This window comes from Balaenoptera ricei, chromosome 8 (genome assembly GCF_028023285.1).
Source record: "Balaenoptera ricei isolate mBalRic1 chromosome 8, mBalRic1.hap2, whole genome shotgun sequence".
NCBI classification, from domain to species: domain Eukaryota; kingdom Metazoa; phylum Chordata; class Mammalia; order Artiodactyla; family Balaenopteridae; genus Balaenoptera; species Balaenoptera ricei.
In genome coordinates, this window is record NC_082646.1 from 12769789 (window position 1) to 12783162 (window position 13374).

Consider the following 13374-nt stretch of genomic DNA (forward strand, 5'->3'; position numbering starts at 1 on the left):
ATTCTTCCTCGGAATGAACCGAACTCTGCTTTCCTGTAACTTCCATGGACTGATCCCAGATCCGGGCTCTGGAGTTTTGCAGAAGCTTCTTTCTGTCCCCCGGGCCCTTCCCTTCTCCTTCCCATGCTGTCCCTTTCCCTTGATGCCCTCTGGATGCCCTTGTTCAAATACAGGCCCCCCCCCAAAAAAATTCCATTCTCAGTGGGATATCACCTCCATGGTTTGGACACTGTACGTCAAGTGTGCTTTGTTTAGATGCCATTGGCCTTTTGGTCAGTGACATTACATCACTGTTTTAAAGAAACTGTGGAGTTTTATTTCATTTCAGTTAGTTAGCTTATTCTTTTCTTACATCAACTACTGTAAGCCTTTTTTGCAGTTGAGATTAAAGAATATGTTTTCAGCTTATTATTCCAGCTACTTTTAAGATCATTGTGAAGCATAGTTTGTCAGCCAGGACTTTAGCTGGCCTTGCAGCTTTGAGGTGTCTGCAAATTGGGTAAGCTGACTTTCTGTGCCAAGTAGTTGATCCAAGACAGGCCAAGATTCGAAGGCTGAGTTTTGCACCACCCACTAGAGACCGCTTATCCGGTGACACTGACCTACGAAGCATTACTCTGGTTCCAAAGTCAAATGCCACCCACAACTGCACATTTGGACTGAAACTAGAGATATGCTAGGGGTCACTTTAGAAAAAGTAGAGGGCAAAGGTCATTTCCAACCCAGGAGATAAGGATAAGGTCAAGGGAGAAATGCCAGTCGGTAAATATCACACCTGTCCAGGAGGCAAGGGTACCAGGTGGAGGCATCAGGGCTGGAAACATCAGTATCTTAGTTGGAGTTTGAGACTTGCACCGAGCTTAGGAATATGCAGACACAAATGCGGCATCTCAGGCAATGTCCCAGTGAATCCCAGAAGATTGAATCCTGCTGGCCTGTGGCTCCTTTTAAAAGCCCAGATATCCAACCTTTCTGAGTGTGCCCCTGGCTGCCTTAAAAGTACCACCTGGCTTATACTATCTGGTTTCTGATCAACTTTTAATCTACCGGTAGTGAATCTTCTTGATGATAATATTTAGCCCTCATTTCTCCATTTTGCCCATAAGGATGAAAACAAATGTGGTCAAATAACTTTCTGAAATGGGAGCACATAATATGTAAGGCATTCCTTTTATATCAGTTAGATTATTTTCCCCCCTGCAGGTTACAGAAACCCTAAATCAAACTGGTTTAAACAATAAGGAAACTGAGGGCTCATGTAATAAGAAGCTCAGAGACAGATGCACCTGCAGGGTTGGTTGGTTCTGTAGCTCGATGATGTCCTCTGAGGCTTAGATTCTATCTGTCTCATCTACCATCCATAGCATTATTAGCTCCTTAAGTCTGGTCCCCCTCATGCTCAGAAGGTGGCTGCCAGAGTAATTGGGACAACAAACTTCTTTATTTCCATCCAGAGAGAGACTGGATTCTCTTTTTTCCAAAGCTCCAAGAAAGTCTGACTTCATGTCTCATTGGCTCAGTTCTCTTTAGCCTGCCTCCAACTGAACCAGTCCTCTGGGGTTGGAATAGATGTTGGGAAATGCTCGTTACATTTCTGGTCCTTTAGTCCAGCCATGCTCTCAATAAAGAAATGAGATCATTTTGGCTCGGCTTATGTTTGGTGAATCCACGTTGGTTCCTGGCATTCACCATCTCCCTAAGTGTCCACAAAACATCTATTTAATAAGCAATGTTAGAGCCTGACCAAAGACCACAGTCTCTTGGATCTTATTTTTTCCCTTTTTTTTTTTTTTTTAAAATTATTATTTATTTATTTATTTTTGGCTGCATTGGGTCTTCGTTTCTGTGCGAGGGCTTTTTCCAGTTGCGGCGAGTGGGGGCCACTCTTCATGGCAGTGTGCGGGCCTCTCACTGTCACGGCCTCTCTTGTTGCGGAGCACAGGCTCCAGACGCGCAGGCTCAGTAGTTGTGGCTCACGGGCCCAGTTGCTCCGCGGCATGTGGGATCTTCCCAGATCAGGGCTCGAACCCGTGTCCCCTGCATTGGCAGGCAGATTCTCAACCACTGCGCCACCAGGGAAGCCCCTCCCCCATTTTTGAAGTTGGAGACACCATTTACCTCTTCCATTCCCTGGGATTCATCAGAGCAGAGTTTACAGATACAAGCATGCAGGGGGCTACCTGTGGAGCTTGTTGAAAATCTACAAGTGGCTGCATAGCCTAGTGGTTAAGAGCATGGGTTCAGGGCCCATGTTCAAGTTCAGGCTCTGCCACCTACCACGTACCCTCACTCAACCTCTCTGGGCCTCAGTTTTCTTATCTCTAAAATAGAGGTAGCAATAGGATCTCCCATGAGGAATTGTTATGAAGATTAAAGGAGGGGTATGTACCAATTGTTCAGAACAGTGCCAGTGAGTGGCATACATGTTTTGGCTAAATAAATATATGTTCTTAGTCCCCACCCTTAGAGACTGATGATTCAAGCTGGATGAGGGAAGGCAGTGGGGGAATCTGATCTTGACAAGCATGTCCTGGTGGATTCCGACGCAGGTGAATCAACCACCCGGAGATGCCTGGCGACAATGTGCCCACCGTCCTGCTCAAAGCTCTTCCTGAGCATTGGGATGAAATGCGGTGCACCCTGGCCTGGGAATAGAAATCCCAAACACATAAGAGTGAGCATGCTTTCACTACTGCCTCATCCTACTTGGGTTTCAGTTCTTTCAGCTATATTTTTCTTTCTCCAGATTTGGGAAAGTTTTCCTTGATAGGAGACAAGCAAAGTGGGAATGATGCTTGGGCCTCTCTCAGCCATTATAACATCCTCCGTAAAGAATGGAGCTCACGCTCTTATTCTTGCTTCAAAATTCTTTAATGTACCCACTGTCCCTGGCGTTCCCAACTCGCCATGAACTGTAATGCCACTGGTACCCTTCATGTGGGCCTGCGTCGTGCTCGTGTTTGCCTGTGACGTGAACCTCCCACCCCCGTTTAGGGATGTGCCCCTTTACAAATCTGAGCTCACCGCGGAGCTCATTCATGATTCCTCGTCAGCTTCATTTGTGCTTATGGCATCAGAACTCAGTGTTCGAGAGCCTCTCAGCCCTCCTGAGCCATCTTCCCTTTCAGAGCCTCTGCCCATGGAATTATCACTGTTTTCTCTGAACCTGAACAATTCTGCCTTCTGAAATTCTAGTCTACTTTGACTATGCTCAGCTTTCCTCTTTTATCTCTTATAAACCCTAAGATGACTTTTCCCCAAGCTTCCTGTATCATCTATCTATGGCTGCATAAAAAAACCAACCCAAAACTTGGTGGCTTAAAATAGCAACCATCTATCTTCGCATGATGCTGCAATCTGGGCAGGTCTCACCTTCGTGGCTGCCATTGGAGGGATGCCTGGGGGCCGGCTTCTTCCAGGTGCCTCACTTATAAGCCTGGAAGTGTAGTGGGATGGCTGAGTTGGGTGGGGTCACCTGACCTCTGTCTCCACATGTCTCTCAGCCTCAAGGGGGCTGGCCTGGACTTCCTTATATGGTAACCACAAGGCAGCAAGAGCCAAAGAGTAGAAGCTGCAAGGCCTGGGCTTGACGGTCAGGTGGCATCCCTTCTGCTGCATTCTATTGGTCAAAGCAAGTCGCGTGGCCAGCTCCACCGGGGCAGGGGAAATAGACTCCACCACTTGATGGGAGGAATTGTAAAGAGGCACGGCCGTTTTTCACTTACCACACTTCCTTTCATTAAACCTATTTTGAGGACCTGAACTGAGGAGACAAGGAAAAAGATGGTTCTGATCTCTAGAAAGAACTCACAATCTGGTGGAAGAAACAGAAAGCTAAAGAGAACATTACAACATAATGTGATAAACAATAATGATGGCTGCCAGCTCTTGTGCATCTGCCATATGCCTGGCACCATGCTGAGTGGTCTATTTGCTTCGTCTCACTGAGCCTTGACTATAATCCTGGGGGTGGGGGCGGGGGCAGGGGGGAAGGTAAAGTTAATAATTACGCCCATTTTTCAGACGGGAAAATCAAGGCACAGAGACGTTAGGTATCAAGAACACGAGGCAGGGTGTGAACTCAGTCAACGCCCAGCTTTACAGCCCTTGCTCTTACCAGGTACTGTGACTCCTCTGCAAGGCCAGCCATCGGCATGGAGAGTATCTTGCCTGCGGTCTTAGCCACAGAAAGAACTCCATCAATAAGCAAGTAGATGGAGGAGCAGGAGAAAGACGAGGGATCGCAGCAGATTTCTTTTCACAGAACACAAGCAAGAAGACCCCCACCCTTCATGCTCATCTCGGGGCCCCTAGCAGGCTGCTGTGACTTTCACCTGACTCCTGACTGAAACGGCACACCAAGACCAAAGCCCACAGTGACCTGGGGCTGCATGAAAGATTTGAGAACAAAGGAGTCACCTCCTCCCCATCTGCCTCAGTGACACATGATCGGGGGAGAAACTGTTTCCAAAGCCACACAGGAAACCACGTCTCTGTAAACTCACCCATGACGTCAGCCCCCGCATCCAGAAAGGCCCTTGTGCCTGCCTCCCACTCGTCCCCGCATTAACCAATTACTGAAAACAGCTCAAAATAGCACCTGCCCCTTGGCTGGGGCTGCTGCAGGAATACTGTTTGTGATCCTCTTCGAGAGAGAGAGAGCATCTTCTGAAAATCGGTGCAGTGAGAGAATGATCTGGGCTCTTCCTCCAGCGTCCGGCTCTGACTCTGACCTGCCTGGAACAGGCTGGGATGCAGAGTTCACATGTTTCCTGCAAGACATTTGTGGTGCAGTGTGGTCTCTTGTACCCAGCTGCAGTCTGGGCCTCAAGGTGGCCCTGGGGAACAGTAAGGGACCCAACCCCATGAGACACAGGGCGTCAGAGGCTCCAGGGTGGGGAGCCACCCCAGAACCCACTGGGAGCAGCTGCTCTAGAAGCTGGCTGAGGCACGGGACTCATTTGGAGGCTGTTTCATGGCCCGGCTTCGATCACAGCTCAGTTTCTCCACACTGCAGTCTCCCCCAAGGATCCCAAGGGACTCCTGTCTCCATCAGTCACTCCTAAGCCCATTTTTAAATCTGCCAAAGCCATGAAAAGGATACTTATCATAAGTAATAAGAAAACAACAAAATAAATATCCGTTATAGTTTACAATTAAACTATGTTACCACTTACCAATGCAACAATAGAATGGAGTAGATCTTTCCACACTGGCATGGATATCACACCAAGAAATGCTGTCAAGTGAAAAAGGCAAGCCATATAAATACCTGTCTATCTATCTGTCTCTCTCTCTCTCTATCTATCTATCATGTATCTGTCTATCTATCATGTATCTGTCTACCTATCTATCATCCATCTATCTATTATCTACCTATCTGTCTATCTACCTACCCACCCATCTATTTAAACACTAAACTGATGATAAATGATTTCCTTCCAGGAGGGGAGAGGGATTAGCGGGGAAGATGGAGGTAGATAATGAGGACTTTTGCTTCACTTGTATTCTTTGAATTTTTACAAGAACGTATTCATGTTTTACTTATAAAATTAAAAATTAAACACATTCCCCAGCAAAGCAAAGCTAGAGAGAATGATCCACTAACAAAATATAACCCAGTTCATTCCTCAATCCCGTCTTAGTTTGTCTGGGTTTTTCTGCTGCCTGGGCACCGGTCCCGCTCGGAAATGGCTGGTGTGGCTCCTTGCCCCTCCCCCAGGGCCCCCTTCTCCTTCCTTGGCTGAAGGCTCTTGATTTCACCTGCATCCCAGCCTCACGCCTAGGCTCTGAAAGCCAGCAGGGAACGTACAGGTATCTTGGTTGCCGAAGCTCTGACTTGGAGCCTTAGCCCCACAGCCAGTGCCCCTGGGGTCCACTCCCTGTTGCAGATCTGAAGTCTCTTTACCTGGATCTGCCCAAGTGCCTCTCCTGATGCCCCCCTCAGCTTTGGCTGTCTAGTCTGGGTCCTATTCCTGGAGCTGTCTCCCCCCTTGGCCCCACTGATACAACAACACCAACCAGTGGCCCCGTCCCAGCGGCAGCGGGAAGAGTGTGAGGTCTGCTGTCCAGCAGGCTGGGCCAGGTCTGCAGAACCCCCATGCTTGGCCTCCTCACCTTGGAGCCTGAATGAACGTTTCAAGGACATGCCTGGGCTCAGGGGCCTCACCGACAGGTGGCTTGAGTGTCGGCTTTAGTCTCCTCTGAGGGACGTCATGGAAGCAGAGGCAAGGAGCACCCCAGTGGGGAGGGGGAGTCAGCCTGAGGCCCCTCACTGGGCGTCGCCGCCCCCCACCTGTCTGCTCAGAGCGCTCTGACCATCTGGTTCTTCTGGCTAAATCTGCAGCACGAGGCGCTTTGGGGAGGATTTCAGGAGTGGGGCTGCCAGCGTTGTCGTGCATGACTGCATCATCTCCTTCTCCCGAAAACTCTAGAAGGAGGAGAGCCAACCAGCTCTCCCCGACTAGTTGGTTTCCCTCAAATAGCTTTGCTGAAAAAAGCAAGTTGAGGGAAACTAGCTATTTTATTGGCCGATGGGCCTGGAGGCAGGAGAATGGACTAAATGACCCTGATGATGAAGCCATGCCAGGACCCAGTCAGATGGGGACAGTGTTGTAGCTGTGACAAGCCTGTTGTGCCCTAGAACTTGCCCTTCCTCACCTGGCCAAGAACACCAGCTTCTCAGGACCGTGGACCTGACGCATTCAGGTCTCAGGTGCCACACCTCTCAAGGCTCCTGGGATGTCCACGAACTTAAGGAGACACCTGTTTCTCCATGGGGTTGGGCGGGCCCCCCTCACTGACTGCTTGCTTTAATATTGATGGAGACCACCTCCCTCCAAGACCATGATGGGTTACCTTCTCCACCATTATCAAGGTGGGGTGTGCCTGGAATTCAAACAGACCCCTCCTCTGACCCTTGGCAGTGCCCATCTATTCCTTGTCCTCTCTCAAGTCCTCTGGTAGTAATGATGATCCCGTCCAAGGCTCTGAATACTCTATTAATAAATAACCATCCCTGAGATCACACAGTCCAATTGACAGAAGTCTTGTATTAAATAGCATGGTGGTGGGTGTTGGAGATGGGACATTCTTTTACATCATCTTGCTCAGGAGGTGAAGGTGCAAGACTGCAGCAGCCAAGGGTCCTTCTGAGGGGTCCAGGATCCTCCTTAGAATGGAAAAAGCCTGTGACACACAAAGGACCAAGGGAAGGATGGTAACAAAGCTGCTCTGAGAGCCAAGACATTTCTTGGGTTAGTAACAGCTGCCAATATCTTCCACATAAGTACTGTTAGGTGGGTGTCTGGTCGAAGCCAAAGTGTGGGTGGTGGAAGAAACAGTCAAATTGACGTGAGTTAAGAACTGAGGGTTATTTTGAATTCTTTCATTTTTAATTTGAGCTTCCTCCTTTTTCTTGGGAAGAAAAAAAAAAAGGTGTTTTTCCATGGGCAGGCCAGGAAAGTGAAAAGAGGAGAGCCGGTGGAGGAGGACAAGCATAGGAATGAGCCTCAATTCATTCCTGGCCCAGTCATGTCCCTGAAATCCTGCCTAGAGACAGGGGCAAGGTCGAGATGACCTCCTGGCATCCTTTCTTGGGACTGGGAGAATCCTGGCTGGAGGGTTCTAAGAGGCAAGAATGATGTCTATGAGGATTAAGGGAAGACTTGTAGTCATGGTAACCGTGCAATTCAGAGTTTCCCCATGTGAGTAGGTGGTCCAAGTTTATAAGAATCGAAATCTGAGGTTCAGGAGACACTCAAATCCGGGTCTTAAATGTCCCCAGCAAAACCAACATGGCAACTCATGTTCTTGGTGGGAGGGGTCATCCACCATGACCCTCCTTTGGGAAAGGAAGGACCAGCAGGGAGAAGGAGCTACTTAGAGACTCCAGCATGCCAAGTGTGGGCGAGCCATGAGGATGAAGGGGAGAAAGGAGACACACCTGGTCAGAGTGGACCTAATGAACATTTCCACGAAGGTCAAGGGTGGACAACAGCATCATCACAGAGAAAATAAATCTAATGAACAACAGGACCTATGTAAGCAGGGTGTGAGTGTCTTGGAAGGCAGAACAACCTTACAAACTATCCTCAGAATTCCTGAGAGTCAGGTCCCTTTATATTCAGGTCACATACACGGTGCTGGTTCTATTCCCCAGGCTCCCAAGCAACCACCCCATCCACATCCTCCTCGCTCTCCAAACTGTGAGAGCGTCCCCTAGATGTGCCAAGCCTTGGTGTACACCTGGTGCCCTGCGGCCCAGCCTCAGTCACTTAGGTGCCCACCTAAGCCACCATGTCACCTGGCTCGGAGCAAAGCACTCTACTCCTTCAGAAGGCAGGGAAGGCAGATTTTAAGTCAGACAGTGTTTAAGATGCCCAGCAACAGAGACAAGCTAATGTCTGCATAAAGGCCCTCCCACTGAACCTCTTCCCTGTCCCTCTGTCCCCTGGCTGTCACACAGCCGGGCCGCCTTTGTGGGTAAATAAGGCAGTCCCTGGAGAAAGCGGAAGCCCTCCTCCTCCTGGCCCGCAGCCACTGCCCAGCCCGGCCTCCGCCTCCCCCTCCGCACTCGTGCTCCTGTTCCCCCACCCTGTTTCTCATTCCCTTTATCTCCTTCCTCTCCCTTCCCATTTCTGGCCCTGGCTTAGCCCTCTATAATGACTTAATCTTGCCGACAGTGTGACAAGCGGATGAATCGAACTCCGAGGCTTTTTTCTCCACTCCAGATTCATTTGAAGATTTCTCCCAGATGCGGCACTAAAACCCCAGATTCAATTTCCCTTTGACATAATAACCGAATTAGTCTCATATTGTCATACATAAATTACTAGCCAGTCAGGGCGCCACCAGAGGGAGGGAGAGCTGGAGAGAAAGTAGGGCGTGAGCCTCCAAAGGGGTGTGACTTTGACAGCGGGGACCTGGATAACAGTGGGAGACAGAAGGGTGACCGCTAATCATATCTGACGGAAGGACGAGGAGCATCCCCAGGCGGCAGCGAAGGTAAAGATGACTTGCCTTCCTCCCCACGCCCCTGGCCATTGAAATGTCACCATAGGGAGCCTTGCACCTTACAAGAGATACACAGATCTAAATATCTGCTCCATTAAGTAATGTTCTGTTAGCAAAGGCTGCTTTCAAAGAGGAAAACTTAATTTTGTGGAACACTGCTGCAGCTTCCAGGCCTGGAGACAGAGCTGAGCGGGGCAGGAGAGCTGTTTGAGGCCCTGTTGGGGCACAGATGTACATTCTGGGCCCTGTGCACATTGTGAGCACAGATGCGGCATCCTAGACTTCCCCACCTGGGCCGTGGGACCAGAAGTGTGGCCAGACCAGAGCCAGCTGGAATGAGGCTTCCTCACCTGCCCACCAGCCACTCGGCCCAGGCCAGAGCCCTGGGGACTCTCCTTAAGCCTTCCTCTCTATTTCCCCCAGCCCATCGGTTAGTTCTGGTCAATTCTCCTGAAAGCTCTTGCCTCTGGCCTCACTTCTGCATCCCATGTCTTGCTGGGATTATAACCACAGCCTCCGGACCAGATTTCCCACCTTCAGTCCTCCTTAACAACCCATGCTCCACTCGGCCACAAGACCGTATCTTTCCAAAGTGCATATCTGATGGCAGCGCTTCCCTAAATTAAAACTTTCAGGTAGCACCCAAAAGAGTACCGTCCAAATCTCTTAGCATGGCCTGAAGAGGAGCATGAGCTGACCATTGCCTACAGCTCCAGGTTGATCCCTTGGACCAGGGCCTCACATGTGCCATTTTGCAAGTAAGCTCTGGGATTTCCCTGAACTGTTCCTTCAGCCTGGAATACCCTTCTGCTCTTTCACTGTCACCTTAAGCATCATCTCCATCTAAAGCATTTCCGGGCCTCCCTAGACCCATCACTGCTCTTGCCAGTCTCCACTGCCCCCCAGCTTTCTTCTCGCATGGCACCTAAAATGTGTTATTGCTCTTAATGGCTTACTTATCCATCTCTCTTGATAGATGTCAAGTTCTTTGAAGGCAAAGGTCTTATTCATTGTTATAGTCTCCCATGCCTAATATAGAGTAGAAATTCGAGAGATATGAAAAGAAACATGCAGGAAGGTTCATGAAGCCAGCCCAGAGCAAGCCAAGGGCTCACATAGACCTTCACATCCCTGCATAGAGGGGTATAGTTGGTGCCCATCACATCTGTGCAGTTAAATTGAAGTTCTGATTGCGTGTCTGCCATGAACCCAGCGTTGGCCCGGAGCTTTGTAACATTTGTAGTATCTCAGTCCCCTCAGTGGCCAGCACAGAACTTGGCCTGTGTAGACATTCAGTAAATGTGTAAGCGATTATCCACTGTGGATTTTGTTCTCAGGAGTTGCCTACTTCAGAGGATACAAAGGAAATAATTATGGAGCAGATATGATCCAATATCCCACTGGACCATGAGCTTCTAGAGGCAAGTATTGGGTTTGTTTCTGCATCTCTGTCCAAGGCACATACATCCCCCATTAGTGCCCTGAGTAGCCCCTGCTCACTCAAAGTTGTGAGAGCTGTGGAGATGAATGTGGATTTGTTCTGCAAAACAGATGTGACCCAAGGTACAGGCAGTGACCTGTCACTTTGCCTTCAACTTTTACTGACATCACCACATGTTCTATTTCAATCTTGTGTTGGAGAACTACCTCCCTTTTATATTTTTACTTAGTCTGAAGTCCTGCAGAATACCAAAGATGTAAGTGGCTTTAAAGCCAATTTACTAAATGGCTAGGCTTCGTGGGAGTGAAATCAGGAAATGGTCTTTTTTCGCCTTGCTACTACCATTCAATCCTGCTCTCTCAGGCACTCCTCTCTATCCCCCCTACACCCACCCCACCTCATAGGAGGCAAATATAATTGTATATATTTAAACTATACAATGTCATGATTTGATAGACACATATGTTGTAGAATTATCAAGATCAAGATAATTCACACATTCATCACCTCACTAACTCTGTGTGTGTGCACGTGTGTGTGCATGTGTGCGTGTGCGCATGCACACGTGTGCATGTGCGTGTGTGCACGTGTTGGAGGAGAACACATAAGATCTACTCTCAGCAACTTCCAAGCACGCAATACTGTATTACTAATTGTAGCCACCATGCTGTACTTTAGATCCTCAGAACTTAATTCTCCTGTATAACTGAAAATTTGTACCTTTGACCTACATCACCCCATTTCCCCCTCCCCCCAACCCCTGGCAGCTGCCATACTATATGCTCTGTTTCTATGAAATGGCTTTTTTAAAGGTTCCACATACAAGTAATACCGTACAGTATTTGCCTTTCTCTGCCTGGCTTATTTCACACAGCGTAATGCTTTCTAGACTCATCCGTGTTGTCACAAATGGCAAGATTTCCTTCTTTCCCTTGGCTGAATAATAGCTGAATAATATTCCCTGTGTATATATATACACACTTTCTATATCCATTCGTCCATTGAAAAACATGTAGGTTGTTTCCATATCTTAGCTATTATGAATAGTGCTGTAATGAACATAGGTGTGCAGATACTTCTTCGAAATACTGATTTCAATTCCTTTAGCTATATACCAATTAAACCAAAGAGCATCTGCATCGCCAAGGAGACAACCAATACATTGAAAAGGCAGCCTACAGCATGAGAGAAAATATTTGCAAACCCTATATTCTATAAGAGGTTAATATACAAAATATATAAAGAACTCATAAAACTGAGCAAAAAAGCAAATAATCCAATTTAAAATGGGTAAAAGACCTGGATAAATGTTTTTCCAAAGAAGACATGCAAATGGCCATACAAAAAGTGCTCAACATCACTAATCATCTGGGAAACGCAAATCAAAACCACAATGAAATTATCACCTCACATCTGTTAGGATGGTTACTATAAAAAGACAAGAGATAACAAAGGTTGGTGAGGATGTGGAGAAAAGGGAACACTCGTGCACTGCAGGTGGGAATGTAAGCTGGTGCAGCCACTGTGGAAAACAGTATGGAGGTTCCTCAGAAAATTAGAAATTGAAGTACCATATGATCCTACAAATTTTCAATCACTCTTCACGATTAACAAACAGTCTTTACTTTCATTTATTGAAAAGTTCAGTTCAACCTAAGTCAAAACTTGTCTCTCATCAATTGAAAGCTCCTCCTGATTCCCCCAGCGCCAGCCTCCCCCAGGCTGAGGCCCCCGCAGCAGGGAAGGGAATCAGCTTGCTGCCTGTTCTCCCTCCTGTTCTTCCTCTTCCTCCTTCTTTCTCCGTGGTGCCTCTGGCTCCTCCAGGGTCAGGGCGGGGAGAAGGTGACCTTCACACATGGGTTAAGCTGTTGGTGGTTCTCTTTGGCTGTTGAATGATCTGGTAGATATTCAAACTCACACCTTCTCTCTTGTGGGGGATTTTGTGGGTTCTTTGGGACATTCTCTGGGCAACCTTCACCAGGCAGTGCCCTGATGGGGGCGATGGGCTCCCCACTGACCTCTCCTGACTCCCTCTCCTCTCTGACTCCAGGGGGTACCCACACAGCCTCCTTGGTCTCCTCTTCTATTCGGTTCCCATTGCAGCCCCTTTCAAGACAGCTTGAGCCGGGCCTACCTCTAATGACCCATCTGCCCCACAGGACATAATCCGGCATCTCCAAACTCTGTCCATGCAGGCAGCTCCCAAGAGCTTTTTTGAGCTTCACTCCGGTAGAGTTAGAGACAGGTCTCTGAGTTTCTATGACTTAAGCATCCAGCAGTGGGGATATCTGTCTTCCCATTTGTAGATAACTTCCACTTTCAACATGTGATCTTCTGAAGCTTCCTTCCCTCGTCTTGGGGCAGACAGAGGAAGGGAAACACAGAGTCGTTCCCAGAAAAGATTCTCAGTCTCAGGTCTCCTCCTATCTGGACGGGGGTGGCTGGCGGCGTGAGGGTTGCAGAGCCAGTTTCCCTATCTCTTGGACAGTCCTAGGCTATGTCTGGCAATGTGTCTATTGGGCAAGGTCCTGACAGGAAACAGATGGCACACTCAAAGGGGTAATTAAAGAGAGTTGTAGAGACTATAAATGTATGGGCAGGGTTCAGGGAACAACAAGGGAAGAGGAAACATCTTGAGTCTAAAGGACAAAGGGAAGGAGATGTTTCTGGAACCTTGGGAGATCCAGAGCTATCAGACTGGTGCTGCAGACTTTAGTACAGGGATTCAGCCATCCTCAAACCATGACCAGGCAGAGAAGGAACCAGGGGAATAAATACCCTGGCCTTTCTCCTCCTGCCCTTGGATCTCCTGCAGGTGCCTCTCATTGGCTGAATTCAGACCAAAGCCCAAGGGCAAGTTCAAACCATCTTGTAGAGGTCAGCTTGGCAGGACTAGGGTGGAGAAGAACGGTACTGGA